General features: G+C 43.5%; 1 long non-coding RNA gene across 2 annotated transcripts in view; it reads right to left on the reverse strand.

The window, feature by feature from the left end:
- LOC122231402 overlaps nucleotides 1-23,539 on the reverse strand; it is a 154,439-nt gene that overhangs the window by 77,565 nt on the left and 53,335 nt on the right. Inside the window, exon 1 of one of the 2 annotated variants that reach the window (XR_006208627.1) lies at nucleotides 351-421. The exons of the other annotated variant lie outside the window; for it this stretch is intronic. This is a non-coding gene — a long non-coding RNA (uncharacterized LOC122231402). Of the gene's footprint in view, nucleotides 1-350; nucleotides 422-23,539 lie in introns of those variants that run through there. 2 annotated transcript variants of the gene reach the window in all.

Raw genomic sequence — 23,539 nt, forward strand, 5'->3', positions numbered from 1 at the left:
GACCAGAGGCGCCGGAGGCTCATGGATAATGAATGCCAAATGCATGTGACAATAGACTGATCAGGGAGCCGAATGGAAGTTTCTGAGTCGTGCTTTTATATATATATATATATATATATATACATACATACATATGTGTACTCTGTGCCCGCACACACACACGCGTGCACATGCACAAGTAAGCACTACAGCTCCACAGAGGCCAACCGTGATCCTTGGTGCCAGACTCGGCTTAACTCGGTTCTCTATAACTCTGTTAAATTATCAAGACAAAGAAGGATAAAATGAAACAGAAACAAAATCAGATCCCAGTTTAGCAGGGGCATACTCGCTGTAGAAGAGTCACAGACCTGACTTCGAAATTCAGAATGCCTTTCACTCAGGGGCGAGCATAGGATTCCACGCAGAGGGGCCTCACCTGAAAAATGAAAAAAACCAAGAACTCATCTGGGCACCAAGGGTAACTGGGAGGAACCACCCTCAACTGAATGGATTATTGTGCGATCTCTCGCAGCAATCGTTTGACTCTGGGGTCTGAACGACCCCTTTCACTCCATAAGCAGGTTGCCAGTGTGACAAGGTAAGAGACGAGAACACGGGACAGAAACTAGCAGGCCACCAGCTAAAGGCAAAAAGGTAATTAATGTTATAGCCTTTTAGATTCTAGAAAATACTGCACTTAAAACTGCAAGTCAACTGAGCGGCTGTCGGCAACCGATAAATGCTTCCATATTCACAGGCATCAGCAATCTTCCCTCACAAAAAAAGTAATAATACATACATATTAATGGATCACATTTTGTCCTTTGGGGAGCATAATTTTTAAAAGGGCCAAGGCAGCAATAATAGTTCCTTTAAAAATTCTAAATGCTGTAATTGTTTTCTCTGAATTATGGTGCTAGGATTTAATTAGTGATGAATGTTCGGTATGGGGTTTGGACATTTTTGATGAATTCAGCCAAACAGAAAAGTAGTCTTGTCCTCACGGCTCCCTCCCCGTCCCCCGCCCCTTTCCTTCCCTAGGACCCTGAAATGTGCCTGTGCCTGAGAACACGTCCACGTAGGAATTTTCTTTTCTGCAGTTTGGCCGTAGTTAAGAAGGAGATTGTTTTAACCGCAGTTCAACGAGGAACATGAAACGTGGTCAGTGAGGTCATGCAATTCAGCACAAGTTTTGAGGTTTTCCAGTTATAAGGAGGAAAAAATAATAAAATGCAAATGGTAGGAATTTCTTCTTGGCTATGTTCTTATCACTAGAAAGAAGTTGCCCCGGTCTTGGGCCCTCAGTCTTGGGCTTCAAGGGCTTATGGACAACAGGGCTGAAGGTGTGAGGGGGTGGAGGGAGGAAGAGGAAAGAGCTTTCTTCATTCATTCAACGAATAACCATTAAGCAAAGCAGAGTCTGGGTGCAGACTCTGAGCTGGGCACTGTGCACATAGCCCTGGCAAGGGAACACTTGCCTGGGGATAAACACAATCTCTTTGTTCTTCTCCAAACCACTTCTTTGTAAAAGCAGCTGGAGAGAAGCCCAGAGCAGCGGCCATCCACACAGGCCGAATCAACGTGGCCTACACAGCAGGGGGCTCTGGGGGCCATGCCCACGCCTCTCATCCACCTTCAGGACTTCTTTCATTTGAGACCTGGAGGCTGTTCCTGAGTTCCCAGTATCCTCTATTAACATGCAAATGCCCCTGGGAAAGGTCGCACCTTGAGACCCCACCAGCTAACCTCTTGCTCACCAGTTACTTCTTAGCAAGGATTAGCAGAAATAGAACACCCAAAAAGGCTGGGGGTGGGGGGTGGGGGGAAGGTTAAGGCTTGTGGGGAAGGGAGGTAAAAGACCTCTTCCTACTGCCAATGTTTTCCTAGACAGTCAATGTGCTTTAATTTAACACACAAATCAATATTCTTATTTCAATAATGGTTGTTCTTTTAAAACTGTAAAACAAAACAAAATTTCACTTGCATACCCATCATCCCTGCCTCGGTTATGCCATTAGTATGGCCCACTTCAAAATTTTGCCCAAGTATTAAAAATGCTGCCTCCCAACATGGCAAGCCATGGTGGTCAACAGAGGGTTTTCCCCCCCAATCTGTCTGGCACCCCATCTTGTTTGTCCCCATCATCCCCCCCTTCTCTCATTCTTTTCGGTTATCTCCTCTTATCACAACACCCTTCCTCTTCCTCACCATCCATGCTGGGGGCATCTCTCCAGAGCCCTTTAGGCCCACGGATCCAGTGGTTACAAGATTTTCAACATTCTCCTCAATAAAGCCTTTGAAATGCCACGCCGGGGAGAGTCATGGTTAAGAGCATAGGTTAAGAATCAAAACCAGCCAGAAAGATGTGGGTTCAAACCCTTGTTCTGCCACTCTAGATACTGGATGCAAGTGACTTATACTCTCTAATCATTAGTTTCTTCACTGTTTATCTTTTGAGATGAATAAATAAATAAATAAATAGATAGTGCCTAGCATAGTGCCAGGCCCACAGTTAAGTACTCAATAAATATTTGCATTTGCTACTGGTATAATATATCTGATGTATTATATATTTTATCTTAGAGTCCCATTTCCCATGAGGTGGGATTCCAAATAACATTCAGGTAGTTTTTAAGAAAATGGGGGCACCTTGGTGGCTTACTCGGTTAAGCAGCCAACTCTTGATATCGGCTCAGGTTGTGATCTCGTGGTGGTGAGATCCAGCCCCGCGTCAGGCTCTAGGACATAGAGCCTACGTGGGATTCTCTCTTTTGTCTCTCTCTCTCTCTCTCTCTCTCTCTCTCTCTCTCTCTCTCTCTCTCTCTCCTTCTCTCCCCTGCTCACATGCATGCTCTTTCTCTCTAAATAAATAAAAAACATTTTAAAACATGAACCATAATATATATACCGTTGAGTGTAGCCCTCAAAAGTTGTTCTCTTAGGGAAATGTTTACTTATTTCAGCCTTGCTGTCATTGATCTTAGTTGTTATTCATTTACTCCTTTATCCATTCAACAAATATTTATGTGCCCCTAGATCCAGAGATGGGCCCATTTGATCTTTGGCTTCCAGGAGCTCACATCTAGTGGGTCAATGCAGAGTAAGCAATAGCAGGTGCCCACAAAGAGCTATGAAAAAATGGTGAGTAGAGAACCAGCTGCCTAAGGTAGTTGAAGATATCCAGAGAGGCATTCGAGCTGAGTGTTAATTAAAGGAGAATAATAGTTGTTGCAATTTACTAACACTCTTCTAGGTACCAGTCACCGAGCTAGGGGCTTAAGTATTTGCATGTATGGCATATAATAATCATGCAAAGTAGATAGTATTCTTATTTTGAAGATGAGAATCCTGAGTCTCAAGAAGGTTAAGAAGTGTGCCCATAATCTTACAACCAGTATAGGATAACTGAAATTTCAAACCAAGTCATTGAGGTTCTCAAAGCCCATGCTTTTCCTTGCAACCTACTGGGCCAATTCAAAAGTCACTCAGGCCACAAAAAGGGAAGAAACAGTCTTGTTACTATAAGCACACCCTCAGTATTTGCTTTTTATTATGCGATATTTTATATATACAAAACAATTTGCTAATGCATGTAAGTTTATTACCTAGAAATGTATATTTTAGAAAATATTAGAAAACATAGATATTATATATATATATATATATATACACACACATATATACATATATATACATGTATATGTGTGTGTATATATGTGTGTGTGTGTGTATATAATTAGATAGATAGTTTACTAGGGATTCTTAGGGGAAGAGGGTTATATCTATACACAAGTACAATATTTTGATACATACTTATAAGTTCCTTTTTCCACTTAACAGCAGATCAAAAACATGTTTCGATGCCAGTTAATATACATGTATACCATCTTCATTAATCACTGTTAAATGCTCTTTGAATGGATAGACCCCCTCATTTATTTAACCTATTCTCTCTTCAGACAGTTAGCTTAATTTCACCTTTTAAAATTATCGTGAATGACATTGTGATGACTATCTTTCACACAAATGTCTCTGTGTATATGTCAGTCATTCTCTTAAGATAAATTTCTGGGAGGAGAATTGCTGAGTCAAATGTTTAAGGTCTTTGATGTATGTTGCACGATTGTATTTCATCATGTGTGAGTTTATGCTTCCACTAACAATTTGTTAAAGCAACTTGACATTTCTTTAAAGTTAAATTTATTTTGGGAGAGAGAGAGAAAGTGAGAGAGAGAGAGAGAGAGAGAGAGAATGAGCTGGGGAGGGTCAGAGAGAGAGGGAGAGAGAGAGAATCCCAAGTAGGTTCTGCACTATCAACGCAGACCCCAATGCGGGGCTCAAACTCATGAACTGTGAGATCATGACCTGAGCTGAGATCAAGAGTCAGATACTCAACCAGCCGATCCACCCAGGTGCCCCGACCTGATTTTTTTTTTTGACATTGCTATGTTTTCCATTTTATCTTGCTGATTTTATAAGAGTTCTTTGTGTGTCAAGGCTAGGAACCTTTGTCTTTTGTATATTTTGTGGTATATTTGCTATACAGAAATGTTTAATTTTTATACAGTTAAATCTACAAATTTGTTCATGGTTTTGGTTGTTGGTGCAATATTTAGGACAGCCTTTCCTAATCATGAACTTAAATTTTCTCTTAGATATTTTGTGGACTTACTTTTTACATCTTATTTTTTAATCTAGCCAGAATTTAATGTGGTATAGGATAGGAGGAAAGAATCCAAATCAGTATGTTTCTGGGTGCCACATTCTGCCCAACCTCCACATAGGGAATACTACTTCTACTGTATACCAAATAATAGTGTGGAGGGGTTTTCTGTCCTTTCCCACTCATCTATTTGTCTATTTTCATCCGCAGGACCATATGCTGTTTTAATTAATACTGCCTTGTAGTATATTGCATGCCTGGCAGTGCTGGTCTGTTCTCATCATTTTTCTTTTTCAAAGCTATTTATATGAATCTTTTTTCTGGTTTTCTTTCTTTCAAAAGTGAGAGTATGGGGTGAGGGATAACTTCTAAAAGTGTGGCAGTCATATGCATGATAAAGTGTGTGTGTTTTTAAAAGATCAGTCTCACAACTTTATAGCTACACTTGGTTCATTTCCACACCAAATAGGGTTATTCTGGTGCTTAAAGTCAAGCATGCTCGATCTGTCACTAGACTTATTATATCCTGTTTGCCAAGAACCTTGGTGAGAGGTTTTCCTCATTCTGTCTGCATGAAAAGGCAATATAGGGTAGTGGTTGAGAGCACAGGATGTAGCTGTGTGACCTTGGGAAGGGATCTAACCTCTCTGAGCCTCCATGTCCACACTCACAACAGAGGGGTGACAATGCACTAACTCATAACCTGCAAACTGCATGTGGAAGGCTCTCAGAAGAGTGGCTGGCATGGAGTAAATACTCTGAAAGTTAACTAGTGCCATCATGTCCCCATGGTCTCATCATTCCAGCAGTTTGCTGATATGTCTTAACTTGGAAGAGGGACACCGAAAGGAAGCCATTAAATTAGGAAACACAAGTTACATAAAATAAAATTTCACAAGCCTTTGCAAATGTTTATAGGGATGAGTAGTTGTCATTAAGTCTTTATTCCTCGTGGTGTCCAGGGTGCTGGTATTTAAAGCAAGCTGTGGCCTGGCCAGAGAGGGGGCCACGTGCTGTCAGAGGGTGGCTTACCACACGAGGACCCTGAACCAGCCAGATCATCCGAACCCACTGCAGATTCTACTTCGGGCCTTTGTCTTGGCCTTTGTCAATGCTGTCAGCTCCGGACTCACTTCTGACTTCCCTTACTGCTCTCCCTCCCCATTCTGTTGAGAGCAGATCTCCTCGCCTGCCAGCAGAGAATCTGAGCCTGGGGATGAGCCTGAGAGCTCTGAAGTCAGACATTGGATCAAAATCCCAGCTCTACTACAAACCACTGCAGTATTAGAACTGGGGTTTTTCTTCAGCTGAAAAATAGGGATGTTATACCTTTCCTGCCAGGTTACCATGGGGATTAGGCGACAATAACACATATAAGAGCATTTTATGGAGTGACAGGCATAGAATAGGTGCTCAATAAAGGTTACTGCATCAATAAAAAATGTTGGATTCTAAGTAGCAGAAAACCCAATTCAAACTGGCTTAAACAATAAAGGACAATTATTGGCTTATATAATTGGAGACTGAAGATCAAGTTGGGCTTCAGGAACAGTTTGATTCAGTAGCGTGTACCATCAAGGATTTTTTCATTGTTCATTATTTTCTCTCCCTTCACCCTGCCCTTCCCAGAATCAGACTCATCTTAAGGTTGTCTCCCTCTTATGGTCCCCCAAATGGCTGCAAGTATCCAGAGAGAAAAAAACAGGGTTACCCCCAGAAATTTCCCCAGATGCCTGAGGAAGAGCTCTGCTGGGAACCCCCAGCAAACTTCTCTTCTTGTAGCTCTGTAGTCAGAATGGGGTCACAGTCCTGTCCCCGAAGAAATAACTATGGCCAGAAGACGAGATTGAGCACACCAGCTTCGGTCTGGGCCACAGGCCCTATGTATAGAGTCACCTCTTTGCTGTTGCTAGAACTGTGTAGAGGCAGGGTGCAAACTGGACCAAACACCAGAGTAATTACCAGGAGAAGGGGCAATGGATTTGGAGGAACTACTGCAGTGCCCACCCCTCATGTAGAGCACAGATGAGTAGGTAGGCAGGTTTCCACTGAAACTTGAGACCAGGAAAACAGCAATAATAATAATAACAATAACAATAATAATGTACATAGTTTCTCTTTACAGTTAGTAGTAAAAATAGCATTTTCAAAGTACAAAAGTATTCTCGTTCCACAGCACTGGAGTAGTAGATATTTGGATGTGTGCCGAAAGCCAACGATCAAGTCATAGGCACAATTGGTATTTTCTTTTAGACTCACTCAATGCCTGGGACCTTTCTCTTTAGGCGGCTCCCTTTCTCTCTGCCTCTTTCTGCTTCCCCTTCCTCCTCTGTTTACACTTTATTACCCTCAAGTACCTGGGGAGAAACCTATAAGAGGAGGGACAGTGTGGGCTCAAGGCCCGAGTGAGCCCTGGTTCCTTCTCAGCCCATGCCTGCTGCTGAGTAAAGCCTGGTCTCCCAAAGGGTTCAATGGCAGAGCCCAAATGGCCCCTTCATGCCTCCAGGTTGCTAAGCAACAAACACTTCAACTTTGGAAATCTTTATCCACACCGGATATATTATCCTGGCAAATTGGACTTTCAGATCTGGCAGCAATGGAAAGAGTAACTTTTTTTTTTTTTTTTTTTTTAAATAGAGACAATTTAGATGATTTCAAAGACATCTGGTCTCTTTTTCCAGCGATGTAGGACTCTTCTCTTTCACTAAGCACATTGGATCCAAACACTTCACGTGTACAAAAACACAAGGTCCCTGAAGAAACAAGTGTCTCAGTGGCAAAAGTGGACTCATAAAAAAGTACTGCCAGTTGGAAAGGCCTGGAACCCTCTAGGGCAACAGCACCAGGGCGCATGTCCTTTTCTCTTCCCTCTAGTTGAAGCTTCTTTTAACTTGGTTTCCCCCAAGGACTCTTTCTTCTATCTCTTATTCTCTTGGTTGCTGACTCCCTTCCTGTCTTCTTTTTGTCTTTATCTTTCTCCCCCTTTTCCTCATTCCCACCTTTGTCTCTGCAAACTTCTACCCAGCCTTCTGTCTTCCTTTCCATCCTTCCTTCTCCCAAGTCCAGATGACACAAGGACAAAAGGCACCTGAATGGCTTATGGCCAGGGGCTCTTCAACTTCCTGCCCCACCACCTTGCTGGGGCATAGAGTTGATCATTCCCCTTTCCTTCCTAAATCATAGTTGGGGTAATCTCAGGGCAGAATCTCTTGGCCCTAAGTCCTTCAAAAATTTTTTTTCAAGACAAACCCAAACACCAAAATACCTTCTCCACCTGTTTGCTAATATCTAGAATTCTTCCAACAGAGAACATTACATTCCACAATTAAAGACCAAATTTCAGACATAAATAATAAACAACTCACATCTGGGCAGCTCTTAACAGTTTTCCAAACATGTCCAGCTGTTTTCAACCAATTCCCTCATTTGACCCCCACAATAATCTGGAAATTGAAGCATTATTTTACTCTTACCTCCATTTAAAAATGAGGAAACTGAGGCTCGAAGATGTTAAGTAACTTTCCAAAAGTCGCTCTAGCCCAGTTCTGTCTGCTGCTAACATCCGTATTCCACCTCACTTCTCTGAGAGGGAACCATCATAAGCTGACATGAGGAGGAATCTTCCTCTAATTTCTTCAGACCCAAGATGTACTCCCCCTTCCCCAATTCCTAGCTCCCAGAGATCTTTCATTTGTGGTATTGCTGTGGAACCTGTCGGTGGGGTATGCTGCCACCAGATGGCAGATGATACTCTGGTTTAACGTAAGCTCCAGAGTTTTACCATAACTATGAGACTCAAGTGTTTCTCTATGTTTTACCATTTTATAATCAAAATTATGGTTCACTAAAGAATAGGTTAAGCATAGCAGTATCCACATGTATGTAGAGGATACACAAATGACATATACTTAGAGGAATAAGTATGCAGGCTGATGATATGTCTATTAAAATGCTCATTGGCTGTTAACAAGCACAACTCAGTCTAATTCTACCCACAAAGTCACAGCCTACTTCAAGTTTCCAAGATGTTGGCCATGGCACTCTAGGGTCACTGCCTTCCCATCCTGGCCATTCATTCTCCAAACACTAGCACAATAGTAGAAGTCAGAATGGTTCTCAAACCTAAGAGTACCTCTGAATCACTGGGAGGACTAGTTCAAGCACAAATGTCCAGGTCTCCATTCCAGAGTTTCTGATGCACTAGGTGTGGAGCCAGAGCTGTGAATTTACATTTCTTTTCTTTTTTAATGTTTTATTTATTTTTGAGACAGAGCATGAGTGGGGGAGGGGCAGAGAGAGAGGGAGACACAGAATCCAAAGCAGGCTCCAGGCTCTGAGCTGTCAGCACAGAGCCTGATGTGGGGCTCGAACTCACAGACTGTGAGATCATGACCTGAGCCGAAGTCGGACGCCCAACCGACTAAGCTACCCAGGTGCCCCAACTTCTTTTCTTTTAATGTTTATTTTATTTCTGAGACAGAGAGAAACAGAGCATGAGTGGGGGAGGGGCAGAGAGAGAGGGAGACACAGAATCCGAAGCAGGCTCCAGGCTCTGAGCTGTCAGCACACAGCCTGACATGGAGCTCGAACTTGTCAACTGCGAGATCACGATCTGAGCCAAAGTCGGACGCTCAACCGACTGAGCCACCCAGGCGCCCCTGTGAATTCACATTTCTAACAAATTCCCAGGTGATGCTGATGCCATTAGTCTGGGGACCACATTTTGGGAGCCACTAGACTGTGGCAAGCCACCCTGTCTGGCTCTCATGCTTCCCTCCTTTCCCCTCACCTCTTGGCAGCATCCTGGAGGAAGGAGTGTGAGCCCCAAGCCCTCCCAGCCACAGCCTGGGGTCTCATTGTAAGCGATTAATCACAGGCCTTACGTGCTGTTCCTGACACCAAACATTGTGCCACTTTCGATCATATTTTCGCTGCTAAGTGCTGCCTTCTGATCAGATATTCTGTGGTATCGATGCCTGTCAGAAGTCTGTGTCCTTTGTGTCTCACTATTATAATGATAGAAAATGCTAGCATTTATGAAAGCTGCCCACACTGAGGGAAGTGTTGATTCATTGCCTCATCTAATCCTCACAACGACTCTATGAGAAAGATACCATCATTACTACCCTTGTGCAGATGGGAAGGCAGAGGAGCCAGATTATAAAACCACCAAGCTACAGAGCCTGGACTAAATGCCAACTTCCCTTCAGAACATAAGCTCTCTCAGCCACTGTAGATACTGATTCCAAGTTTTCAATTTGGATACTAAAAGTTGGATTCTGGCTCCCTCAAGTCAGTTTCTTCTGGTTCCTACAGCTTCTAGTCGTAGCATTAGCCTCACTGGTCCATGTCCCAGCCCACCAGCCAGTCAGGATGCCCCTCAGAGTCTCCTGTCGAAATTCACTGCCTCAGTCCACCATACCGCCATACTGGATGCAGGGGAAACAGTCAGAAGTGCAGGCCCTAAGTGTCTTCCAGAGAGTCTTAGGCAACAAACATAGATTCAAATGTATTCCCCAGGCGGTACTTTCTAAGGCAGGGATGTGGAATCAGACACTTTATAATGAGCTTCTACAAATGTTATGTTGGTGAGTTGAAACAGCATCATAAGAACTTCTCACTTATTTATGAAAGAGCTATGCAAACATTGTGAAAGAAGAAAGTGAGGTGGAGGAGGGTGGGAGGGAGAAAGGAGGGAGGGAGAAAGGGGAGGAGCAAGGGACGGAGGGAGGAAACAAGGGAAGAAGGGGGCTAGGAGGAAGGGAGGGAGAGAAGGAGGGGGAGGAGGGAAGGAGGAAAGAAAGGAAGGAGAAAGGGAAGGAGAGAAGGAGGGAGACAGGAAGGAAGGGAGGAAAGAGGAGGGGAGAGAGATAAAGAAGCAACCTAGGAGAAAACATAACAAAAGAACAACAGGAAATCTTCATAGCCTTTCAGGTTATAGAACATCTTAGTAAGAGTATAAATTCAGGAACAGAAGCTCTGAGAGACAAGATAACGAGGTTGAAGACAAATTAGGAGATGGAGGATCTAGAGAAACAAACTGAGGACACAAACCACATCACTACAGAACTAATATAAAAATGAGAGCAAGTGGAGCATCAGGGAGGCTCAGTCGGTCGGATGTCTGACTTTGGCTCAGGTCATGATCTCACCGTTCGTGAGTTCGAGCCCCACGTCGGGCTCTGTGCTGACAGCTCAGAGCCTGGAGCCTGCTTCGGATTCTGTGTCTCCCTCTCTGTGCCCCTACCCCGCTTGTGCTTTGTCTCTGTCTCTCTCTCTCTCAAAAATAAATAAATGTAAAAAAAAATTAGAGCAAGTAACAGGTATATTTCACTAAAAATGAATTAGATGGATAGGAGCTTGAGATAATCACAGTAAATGTAGATTAAAACAACGGTATTAAAAACAAGTACAGGGAAACTAATAGATTTTTTTAAAGCCTAGTAAATAAAAAGAATAAGTTTCCAAACCCAAAGGTAAAATTTTTTAAATTATCTAAATAAATTAAAAACTTGCAAAAGCAAATTGAAAGATACACCATGTTCCAGGAAAATTTAATACAGACAACTCAAAATAGAGGTATGTAAGTTTTAAAAAAATGACACTTCAAACATTTAATCAGCAAAAGCAAATCATTTCAAGGGGTTAAAATCAAGCTGGCCTCAGCTTTCTCCACAGCAACATTTAAGGCCAAAAGACAGTGTTCACAATAAGAGAGAGAAAATGTACCCCAGGTGTTACAACCGCACAAGAGTGTTGTTAAATATAAAAAGCAATAGACTTTCTCGAAGCTGAGAAATCAGTAATATGGCCCCCTTCTTGAACAAAACTATGTGACAGTGACATTCAGGCAATTAAGAAATAAAGAAAAAAATAACTTAGGGACAAAAACATCATGAAGGTGCACTAGTGGTAAGCAGTAGGTCTAGTTAATATTTATAGTGGTAATAAACACTATCTTCAATGAAGCTCGCCCTAACTGCCTTATTTACTATGGCAATATGTGCCCACTCCACTCTACTCCAGTATTCTGGACCTCCCTTTGTCTGCTTTACTTATTGCTTTTGTTCTATAGCATGCATGATTTCCTAATACACCGTATGTTTTACTCTTTTGCGGTTTAGCTGCCCCTACCCCACTTACCCTACCTACAAGGTAAGTCATGGGAGCTGGAATTGAACGGTTGCATGAAATACGGGAACTATTCTAGTTAGAGAGCAGACAGAGCTGTAAGTCTGAACAATGTACAAATAATCATATAACTAACAAAATCCAAATTTTGTGGAGAGGGGAGCTGAGAACGTGTGAGGGTGTTAATGTCTTTATCTTCCACAGCCCAAACGTTATTGCTATTAACATTGAAACATGGTTTCAGAAGACATGATGACTGCCATCTCTTGATGCTTTCTATAATCACTTCCATCGACCTTGAAAGGATTTTTCATGAAATACTACCCTATGGTAAAGAAGCATGTATTCAATAATCTACAGTTTTCTTTGGTATATTTTCTTCTGTTAAATTCCAGGAAAGTTAAAGGGAATACTTCATATTTTACAATAGTATTTAGAGTTATGATTTCATTTTTATTAAAGTTTTTTTAGATATTTATTTTTCTATCTATGTATACAAATACAAAGACAACAGTGATGATGTTTGCTTATTCTCAATATATGTTAAGAGTATTATTATTTAGGTTATTTTACTATTTTCATTTCTAAACTTTTCTCTATTTAAATTTTTTTTAAGTTTATTAATTTATTTTGAGAGAGAGAGAAAGACAGCAGGGGAGGGGCAGAAAGAGAGAGGGAGAGAAAGAATCCCAAGCAGGTGCTGCGCTGTCAGCACAAAGCTCAATGTGGGGCTCGATCTCACGAACTGTGAGATCACGACCTCATTGGAAACCAAGAGTCAGATCCTTGACCAACTGAGGCACCCAGGCGCCCCCTAAACTTTTCTCTATTATATTAATTGTTTATAAGGAGCATGAACATATTTTTCTTTTTTCTTTTTTCAAATACAATTGAATGACTTCCCTTTGTTTTAAAAAAGTAAGAGAAAAACTAGAAGCACATATGTCATGGAGATAGACACAGAAATACAGAGACAGATAGAGACACATCAGATAGAGATACAGGTATAGATGTTTAGCACCCGTGGTGGAAATAACAGAACTCAAGCCTTAACCTTGAGTTAACATACCTTTCTTTCTGTCTACCAGAACTCCCCTGTGGACTTGCCAGCTGGAAGGAAGGAAATTAAAGCTGACTGGAGAACCCACTAGGTGCTTTGCCATAAACTTTTGGTTAAGTCTGTAGGGTAGGAATAGTCTCATTATTTTAGAGAAAATGAAGAACTTGAAGTTCACATAGGTTGTGACTTGCCTGATGTTGTCTAGTAGGAGGGATGGCAATAATAATGGCAAGAACCGCACACTGAGTATATACAGTCAGGCTCCATACTCAGCATATCTGCGAAGAATCCCTTTTAACCCTCACAACAGCCTGTGGCGCTAGCAATTTTTACTCTTATTTTTGAAACGTAATTCAGAGCAAATTGTATGGCCAAACGTCACACAGCTAGAAGGCAGCAGTGTCAGGAATGGAGCTCAGGTCTGTTCCACACCCACACCCACGCTATTTCCTCTGCACCGTGGTCCTTGTAGGCTGAAAGAGGAGTGGCCTGTGCTGGTCACTGGGATCTAACAGAGAGTCAGGCTCCCGCTGGGGGGCTCTGCCACCAGCCAGTCATGAATCCCCTTGTCCCCTCCTGGGTGTCCTTGCTGAGCTGAACAGGCAAAAAGGAGCACCGGTGATTTCCTGAGATGGCTCCAAGTCCAGTCTGGGAGCTCAGGCCCCATCTCAGCAGGCCATTCTTGGATGGCTCAGACACAATAAACACTCAGTCAGGACACAGTACTGGGTTATGGTCCGTGGGAATGCAGACAATGGCTATTTCAAATGAGTGTCAGGAGATCTGGATTCCAAGTCCACTTCTACCATTCCTTTGTGGTTTGACCCTGGGGTAATCACTTGATGTCTCTGAGCCTCATTTGTCCCATCACTACAATGAAAGGGTTTCGCTACTGGACAATTCCCAAAGTCTCCAGCTCAATACTTCTCTAATTTAGTCAGAGAATAACGTCCTCTCTTTGGAAGGGTCTGGGTGTTTGGCAGCAAGCTTCCCTTTGAAAGAGCAAAATGGCAGCCAGGGAGCCAAGCCAGCAAGGGGCAGGAGAGCCTAGATTATCCCCAGATGGGAAAAGAGTAACTTTAAGGAAACAAGTCTTTGAGGCTATAGGAAGGGTCTCTGTTGTAGGCCTTTGCTTTCTCCCCAGGTGGGTCTTGGCAGCTGGACCACAGGCCTTTATGAGATTATCTGTTAATCATGGCCTGGGCATGAGCACTCAAGAGGTGTCACATGCAGAATGAGATGCTTTTTTATGATGCAGTAAAAGAGAGGAAATCGCCTTGGCCTCTTGCCTCGTCTTGCATTCAGTAAAGAAGCAGGCAGGCTGAGCCAGCCTCCCATGGGTGAGGGCCCTGAGAGCTCAGAATTTCCACCCAAGGGCTGCCATTTCATTAGAGTGCTACAGGGAGGGGCTGCAGCAGGGGGGAAAGAGAGATAGCCCCCACCCCCCGACTCTCACCCCACTCCAGACGTTTAGGAGAGGCCGGGGATTGCTGAAATCCACCGACAATGAAAGTTTAGAAGAGCTAGGGTCACACACACTACATTAGTAACATTATATACTCATAACCACAGAGTAAATCACTGGCCCCACTTGGGACAGGAATTTCTCTCCAAATGCTATTATGGCAACAATCTATTATATTTTCTCTGAAAAGTAGATTGTGCCCAGAACTACTGTTCCTCCCAATGACCACTCCCACTCACTGTCAGGGTAACTAGTGATGATTTTTACCCCAAAGATAAAACAGAGGATTCAACCACCAGGGCCATGGAAGCATCATAAGAATTAAAGCAATCGAGTTAACAGTGATCTGGTAACTTTACCTGTATTAACTTATTTAATCCTTATAATAATGCAGATTCAACCCAACAAAAATTAAGTTGATAATATCATCCCCCCTCATTTTATAGATGAGAACACCGAGCCCCAGAGATGCTAAGCAACATGCCCAAGGTCACACAGCTAGTTGGTGACAGCGCCAGGATGACCTCTCTGTGTGCACCTTTACTGCTCCCATATCTGCTTGTCATAATTTACCGTTCATTCTACGTATAGGTCTCCGGGTCCTCCCTCCTTCAAGAATGGTCTTTAATCTTAACACCTGTAGTGGAAGCCATTCTCTCTCTCCCTCAAGATGTTAGGAAGAAACCTGCTCTTTGCTTCACCCTCTCCTAAGCTCCCTGCCAGGGGACTGGCGGTTTGGGTGAGAATGTTGACTTCCACTGGTCCATTCCTTTGTAACAGGAAGTGATGGGGGCTTCACTGGTTAGGACTCTGTATGGTTACTGTTTTCCTCATACTGCAGATGAGGAATCTGAGGCTCAGAGGATGCAGACATCGTGTCCATGGTACCCACGTCAGAAACCGTTAAAGTAGCCAGCAGACACGAAATCAGACTTCTCGCCACCAAACTCTGCTTAGAAGACATGAACCACAACCCGCAGGCCTCCTGAGAACCTGGTGAGTCCCGCCCATCCCAGTACCTTCATTGGGAGGAGAGAACGGAGGAGGTGAAGGTGACAGGGTAGCCTTCAGGACTCTGACCCTGAGGTGGGGGCAGGGGCTCTCTCTTCCCTGAGACCAGCACTTCCAGACCTAGAGTTCCACAGTCCACAGGTTATTCACCTGTGGTGACTAACTCAGGTGACTCCTGTCTATCCATTGGTGTCAAGGACCAAGAGCCTGTGATCCAAAGTGGGTCATCTTGAAGCCATGGTTTATATCTTTGCCAGAGAAGCTCAAATACAGCTACTGCAGATTCCCATTCTGCTGGGGCGCCTGAGTGGCTCAGTCGGTTAAGCATCCAACTCTTGGTTTTGACTTGTCTCATGGTTCCTGGGTTCGAGTTCTGTGCCGTCAGCAGGGCTGACAGAATCCTGCTTGGGATTCTCTCTCCCTCTCTCTCTGCCCTTCCCCCATTCCCTCTCTCTGTCTCTCTCTCTCAAAAATAAATAAACTTAAAAAAATTCCCATTCTGCTAGTGCTTTTGTGCAAAAGTCAATCTGTTTCCTGGGGCTAGAGGTGGCAAGGCACAGAGTTTGATTTTGGAGAAGGAGAATCAAGAATTAAGACTAAAGAAAGATACTTTCAGGCAGTATAGAAAAGGTGGGAAGTGTGGCACTTTTGCTTAGACCCTGCAAGGCACATTTCTCCCTGGATTAGTTATGTCACCATGGTCTCCTCCTACATCTGTCCTGGCCTCTGTGCCAGCTTCCTCCTAGCCCATTGTCCACACTCTTTTCTCCAGCCTTGTTAAACTTCGCTTTCAAGGCTGCTGCTTCTTCTCCTTCTCCCCCTCCTCCCTCTCCTCCGCCTGTCCCTCCTCCCCCTCCCACTCCTCCTCCTCCTTTCCTTCTCCTCCTTCTTTTTTTCTCCTCCTCCTCCTCTTCCTCCTTCTTTTCTGGTCACCTTTCTCATTGCCTGAAATACCTACCCTTCCTTCTCTTCAGCTGGTTATTTCTTATTTGTCTTCCAAAGGCCAGGTAGGCACAGCCATCACCTCCTCCAGGAAGCCTTCCCTGATCCATACTGTTGTCTTTGTTCCCAAGGCACTCAATGCCCATTCAGACAGCACTCCTATGCTGTACTGCCATTCTATCTATACTGATTCACAAAAAGAAATCTTTAAAAAAAATTTTTAACGTTTTTATTTATTTTTGAGACAGAGAGAGACAGAGCATGAGCAGGGGAGGGTCAGAGAGAGAGGGAGACACAGAATCCGAAACAGGCTCCAGGCTCTGAGCTGTCAGCCCAGAGCCCGATGCGGGGCTCAAACTCACGGACGAGATCATGACCTGAGCCGAAGTCGGATGCCCAACCGACTGAGCCACCCAGGCGCCCCTGATTCACAAAAAGAAATCTTAAGATGGGTTGTTAAGAGCATGGAATCTACAACTTGACATGTGTAAGCCAAGTCAACCAGAGGGGGACACTTTTTCAAAATTTCATAGGCCCCAATATTTCAAGAACTCCTCTAATCTCCATCCAATTCTATTCCTCCCATTACCATCATGACCTAAGGGAGAGGGAAAGAGGTGTTATCATTAACACTAATGCTGTACCTGCTTTTAATGTTCTACATAGGTTGGCTTCCTTATCACCTCATGTCATGCATCAAACATCCTGAATTACCTAAAACTTTATATCTATACGCATATACATATACCACTACAACAGCCTGGCACTGGCCAATCAGAACTGATGCTGGCCTGTCAAGCAAGGTCCTGGGCTCCTGGTATGACAGACATTTCCTTTTTTCTTGCTGATTCGTGGGAGGTGCAGGTCCAGGGGGAGGTCACAGTGTCAGGTGCAGGGGGTGGTTGGGGAGGAGTCTGGTCCATGTGACAGTTGCTATTTACTAACCAGTACAGAAATATTCTAATATTTTAACCGCAGTTAATCAGAAATGACAGCCTTGCAGATATTATAGATCAGAAAGGGATTTAAACACTCATCTGATCTCACCATTATTTACTGAGGCTCTAACTGATCCCAAGCTATGGTGCCCACAGACTATTAGGATCTATGACATTTCCAAACTGTTTCAGATTTTTCTTTAAGGAGACAATGTCAGAGAAGTGGGGGAGTAGATTTTCCTCTATTTTTGTTTGTCTATTGGACTTTCTTCTTTCTTTATTTTGAGAGAGAGAGAGAGAGAGCGCACAAGTGGGAGAGGAGTAGAGAGAGGAAAGACAGAGAATCCCAAGCAGGCTCCGTGCGTCTGCACAGAGCCAACAACAATGCAGAGCTCGATCCCATGATTGTGAGATCATGACCTGAGCTAAAACCAAGAGTTGGAAGCTTAACCAACTGAGCCACCAAGGAGCCCCTGGACTTTCTTCTTTCCTCGTATGTTCTCTTTTTCTTGGAGGATGGACTTTGAATTCCCAAGATTACTCTGATTATGTTATTTCCACTCATGATAATTGTGTGTTCCAAAAATACCCATGCTTTTCAGTTACTTTTAAATTAAAGAATACATGTACACATTCTTATTGTAAAAGCTAAGACTACACAGATAAAAAGAAGCCCCCTTTAGCCATCCTTCCTCCTGCCCAACTCTTCTCCCACCCCCAAGGTAACCACTTTGATCTGTGTCCTTCCATAGTCTCAATAGGGATCTAGACACACATGTGTGCATATAGAAAAATAATGGTTTTGCTGTATTGTGTGCTTTTGTTTTGTTTTTACCTGGCATTACACTAACTATTCTGCAATTTGTTTTGTTTACTTAAAAATATGTTTTGAAGATCTTTCATCTACCTCACTCTTGTCATCTCTGGCTTGAATCCCATGGATTAGATGTCTCATAATTTACTTAACCATCCTCCAGATGGGCATGCCTGTGGGTTCATTTTTCACTATCACAGACACCATTTCCACAAGCATTCTTGAACATAGGGCTTTGCATACTTGTATTTTTTTTGTTTGGTTTGGTTTGGTTTTGTTTGCAGTAGAGTCTTATAAGTTCCCTTTTTGGGTAAAGAGCTATGCACATCTTCACGTTTTATATTGATATTCTCTTCTACCAGGACTGCATAATAGTACCTGTTTCCCCAAACCCTTACCAAAACTAGATGTCATCATTATTTAATTTTCCTTAATGTGATGGATAAAGCATGATTCCTCTTTATTATTTTAATTTGCATTTCCTCATGATTAGTGAAGCTGAGCATCTTTTCATGAGTTTAGAGGTCATTTCTCTGTCTATGGACTACCCACTTGTATCCTGTGGTAGGCAGACTTCTAAGTGGCCCCCAATGGTCCTCATCCCTTGGTATTCATGCCTTTATATAATCTCCTTCCCTTAATGTCCCAGTGACTTGTTTCTAATGAATAGAAACGACAAAGATGATAGTCTGTCATTTCCAATGTTAGGTTACAGAAGACAGTGACTAACATCTTGTTAGCACTCTCTCTCTCTTTTCCTGGCTCTTCCTCAGTCTGACGAAATAAGATGTCACGTATTTAGCTGTCTTGTGGAGAAGCCCACATGGCCAACAGCCAATAGCCAATGAGGAACAGAATCTCATCAACGATCATGTGAATGAGCTTGGAAACGGTTCCTTCCCCAGTCGAGCTTAAGATGACTACAGCCCCAGCCAGCACCTTCACTGCAGCCTGGGAGAGATCTTGAGCAAGGAGCCCCAGCGAAGCCATGGCTGCATGCCTGACCTACCCAAGCAGTGATAAAATAAATGTTTTAAGCCACTAAATTGGGGGGATAATTCGTTATGTGGCAATAGATCACTAATGTATATCCTTTGCCCATGTTTTTTTAAATTTTTTGATTTGTAGACATTCTATACAATGCAGTTGAAAAGTCCTTTGTGTGTGATACATGTCACAACTATTTTCTACTAATCTTTTGCTTACTATTAATTTTGTTTACTTGTGTATTTTATTATACAGACTTCAAAGTTTTGATGTCTTCAAATCATTTATTTGAATTTCATTTGAAAGATTTCATGCACATCTTTTCTTCTATGGCTTTTAAATTTCAAGTCTTGTTTAAAAAGGTCTTTGCTCCCTCAGAGTCGTAAACATGTATTTGTTTATTTCTTTCTCCTAACCTCCAATGTAAGTTCCATGAGGGCAGGGGCTCTGAGCCTTGCTCCTCTCCGGATCCACAGTCCCTCAGTATAGTGCCTCGCAAGGAGCTGGCATTCAGGAAGGCTTGAAGGCCTTCCATGCAGACACACTGTGCAAGTCTGTATTCCCTTCTCTTAGTAAATTCTCCCTGGTGTCTTATATCTATGCCTGGGTTGAAGTGTGTGCCTATCTCTGCTTGCTCTTTGCTAAGACAGAGAACAGATACCCTTCCGGCCCCTTCTGCGTCTTTCTTCCTGTCACCCCCAACAAGCACATGAGCACACACACTCCTCTAAAACTACACAGTCTTGACACTAAATATTGCTGGTAGGGTGTTGAAGATCTCACACTTTCTAAAAGGAAAAAAAAAGGAATAAAATAATCAAAAGATTTCACTTAAAGTGCTGGTAAGGATTTGGTGCCAAGAAATGTAAAAATGACAGCATCAATTACCGTGCAGAAGACGCAATGTAAGGAGAGGCTGTCTGTGCTGCAAACACGAGCTAGCTACTCACTGCTACCCCACTGCTACCCCAGACACTGACATGAAGTCAGAGGCTGAGAGGGGTAATGCCAGGCAGAAAGAGAATTCAAAGGAGGAGGAGGCAGGCCAGTATGGACTTCCAACACATAGCCCAAGAAGAGTGAAGAAATGCACCAGGCTCCTGGGATATAATTTAACAGAGAAGGGATGGTTTGAGACCATACACTTTACTCTGCCATCAATGTCTATATATAAAACCATAAGAGACTCTTAATTATGGAGAAGAAACTGAGGTTGCTGGAATGGGGGGCGGTGGGGGATAAATTGGTGATGGGCATTAAGGAAGACACTTTTCAGGATGAGCACTGGATGTCATATGTAAGAGATGAATCACTAGGTTCTACACTTGAAGCCAAGACTGTAGTATGTATGTTAACTAACTTGAATGTAAATTAAAAAAAATAAAAGCTGAGTCTCAGAGAGGTGAGGTGGACTGAACATGATTGGAAGCAGTGGTGGGACGAGAACCCAGGTTCCAGCTTCCCTGGTCAGGGCTCTTTCCACATTGCTGGAGGATGGCAATTCAAGAGGAGTCCTGGCTCCAAGGAGAGGGATGAATATCTCACCCCACATTCTACAAGGTACAGTGAGATAGGTCCTATTCTTGGAGAAGCTGGGGGGTGAACTGGCGCTGACATCTAGCATTCACTCCCCAGACTGTCCTGAGGGAAAGGAGTTTTTTGAAACCCTGAAGTTGGGAACTTCACTCAGGCTGTTTGGACCCTGAGTCCACTCTCCCCTCAGGCAGAGCATGGCTCTCCCTAAGCAGGTCTGAGCCCAGCCCACTAGGTCTGCCACAGTAGGGTCAGGAATTGCTTTAAGGGGAAGAACAACCACATATCAGGCTAGGAGGAGAGGTGGGGAGTGTGTTCTATAGTTAGGAGATGGGTGCAGGGATCAATATCTGATCAGCACCATCACCAGCCTATGGAATACTTTGTACCAGTTCAAAAAAGGCACTCCTTTATTGAGATATTTTACTACCTGCCATCTGCCAGAAAAGTAAATAAATATACAAGTCTACAATGAATAGTGTATGAATGGCACATCCTAGAGTTGTATAATGCACATCCAGAACAACTGTGCAAGTCAGCCTGTGAGCTACCTTATTCCCCTCAATCTAGCTGTGCAGGTGTTGTTCCTAGAACCAATGGAGCCCAAGATATTCTAACTCCCAGGCATCCTTCATGGTGCTTCTTGCCTTCAAGTTCTCTGCCTACATGGGTACTACATCTTATGGGCCAAACAGATTTCCTTCCTACATTCTGTGAGATTCAGAGATCACTAATCAGAAAACACTGCAAAAAACCAAAGCCTTGCCTTTGCGAGAGCCCAGCCCCTTGCCAAACAGTTGAGTGAAAAATGGAATTCCCCCTGAGCCTGGAGTTGGCCATATCAGACAAGACCACACTCCCACTGACCTCTGCAGAAATGGAAGTGACTGCATGCGAGCCAGTTTCTGTACCTCTTCAGGTGTACATACTGAAGGTCAAGAGGGGAAAATCATGAAAAGGGATGTCCTGATTTCAAACTATGTTACAAAGCTATAGTAATCAAAGAGGTATGGTATTGGCATAAAAACAGACATATATAGACAAATGGAACAAAATAGAGAGCCCAGAAATAAACCCATGCATATATAGCCATTAATATATGATAAAGGAGGCAAGAATATACAACGGGGAAAGGACAGTCTCTTCAATAAAGGTGCGGGGAAAAATGAACAGCCACATGCAGAAGAATGAAACTAGACCCACTTTCTCACACCATCCATAAAAATTAACTCAAAGTGGATTGCAGACTTGCATGTAAGACCTGAAACCATAAAATTCTTAGAAGAAAACATAAGCAGAAAGTTCTCTGACATAGATCTTGGGGATGATTTGTTTAATCTGACACCAGAAACAAAAGCAACAAAAGCAAAAACAAACAAGTGGGACTACATCAAACCAAAAGACGCCCTTTTTCATATGAAAAAACTAAGGCTCATAGAAAGTTACCATGTCCAAGTTCAGCCAGCTGCTAAGAGGCTGAGCTAGAATTTGGACCCATGCCTGGCTCAGTCCTAGGCTTATTTCACCCAGTCACACCATCCCCAGCTGGAAGGGATGTGATAGGTTGTGCGATAGTACTTCCATTAATGAAAAGAGAACTCTAGCGATGGGTTCTTGTGGGTCAGACTGGACTGACAAAAGTTCACCTCACAGGTTTGTGCAGTAAAGAAAGCCAGCTGAGACCCAATTCTTTGTTTTTCTAAACTCATCTAAGGCAGGAAGGACTATTGAAGGTAAAGCTGGAGAAAGAGGCAGGGTCCAGGGTTTGGCGAGCCTTTTCAAGTGTGTTTAAGAATCTGGACCTCGATTCAAGAGTGGTGGGAGGCTGCCACTACTAACAGCTGCCCACCTAACAGCAAGCTCCACAGGAGTGAGCACCATGTCTGTTTTAGTCACTGACACACCACCTCTAGCCCTGTGCCCGGAGAACTGTAGGAGCTTAATAGAGATTTGCTGAACTGATTATTTCATGCTAGAGGCAAAATGATCTATTTCCTGTTTCTGAAAGCCAGCTCTGGCTGAGATGTGGAGAATCGATGAGAAGAGATGAAAGTCAGAGTCTGTGAGACAGACCGCTTAGAAAGCCAGGGCCACAGTTCAGGCAAAAGTGGAGGGGGCCTGGGTGAGGTTGGCATCTGGGATGATGGGGGAGAGTTAAAACAATCCAGGCATCGGCCCTTCATTCAACCAACTGAGGCACCTTGGCAAACACCTAAATCGACCCGTGGGTTCTTTTCTTTTTTTTTTTTTTTTCAATTTTTTAAAAATGTTTGTTTTTGAGCCTGAGCAGAGGAGGAGCAGAGGAAGAGAGGGAGACACAGAATCCAAAGCAGACTCCAGGCTCCGAGCTGTCAGCACAGAGCCCAATGCAGGGCTGGAACCTGCAAGCTGCGAGATCATGACGTGGGCCAAAGTTGGACGCTTAACTGACTAAGCCACCCAGGTGCCCCAAGCCTTGGTTTCTCACGCATAAAATGGGGATAATAATGAAATGTACCTCACAGGGATGTGAGAATTCAATGAGATTTGCCTGCCTAGTGCCCGGTGTTTGATCAGTGTTCAAAAATGTTAGTTTAATGTTGCAGCTGCTGTTGCTCCAAATGCAGGGTTCTGGAAGGAGCTTCTGGATTGGCCATCTTGACCTTGGGATCTCAGCATAGCTCTGCCTGCCTGACCGTGGGCCAGTCTCCCTCCTCTGGTGGTCTCAGTTCCCCTGTCTCTAAAATAAGGGGTGGGTCTCGCTGACCTGGTAGGGCCCTTACGGCGCTCACATTCTGTGAATGCTAGAGCTTTTGTCAGCCCAGGCCGACAGACAAACACGCATTTACAGAAGAGGGGCAGAGACACTGTCAGCATGGAAATGTAGCACCTGCCAAATTTTTGGTTTGGTGCCTCTGACTTAGTGCAGTTGTGTTTCATGGGAGCAAATTGGACAACAAAGAATGTTAACTGTAATATCTATTCAAGGTCCTTTATTAGCAGAACTATAAGTGAGGTGGGGGGGCAGATCTAC

Source organism: Panthera tigris, chromosome D1, assembly GCF_018350195.1.
Source record: "Panthera tigris isolate Pti1 chromosome D1, P.tigris_Pti1_mat1.1, whole genome shotgun sequence".
In the NCBI taxonomy this organism is placed as follows: Eukaryota; Metazoa; Chordata; class Mammalia; order Carnivora; family Felidae; genus Panthera; species Panthera tigris.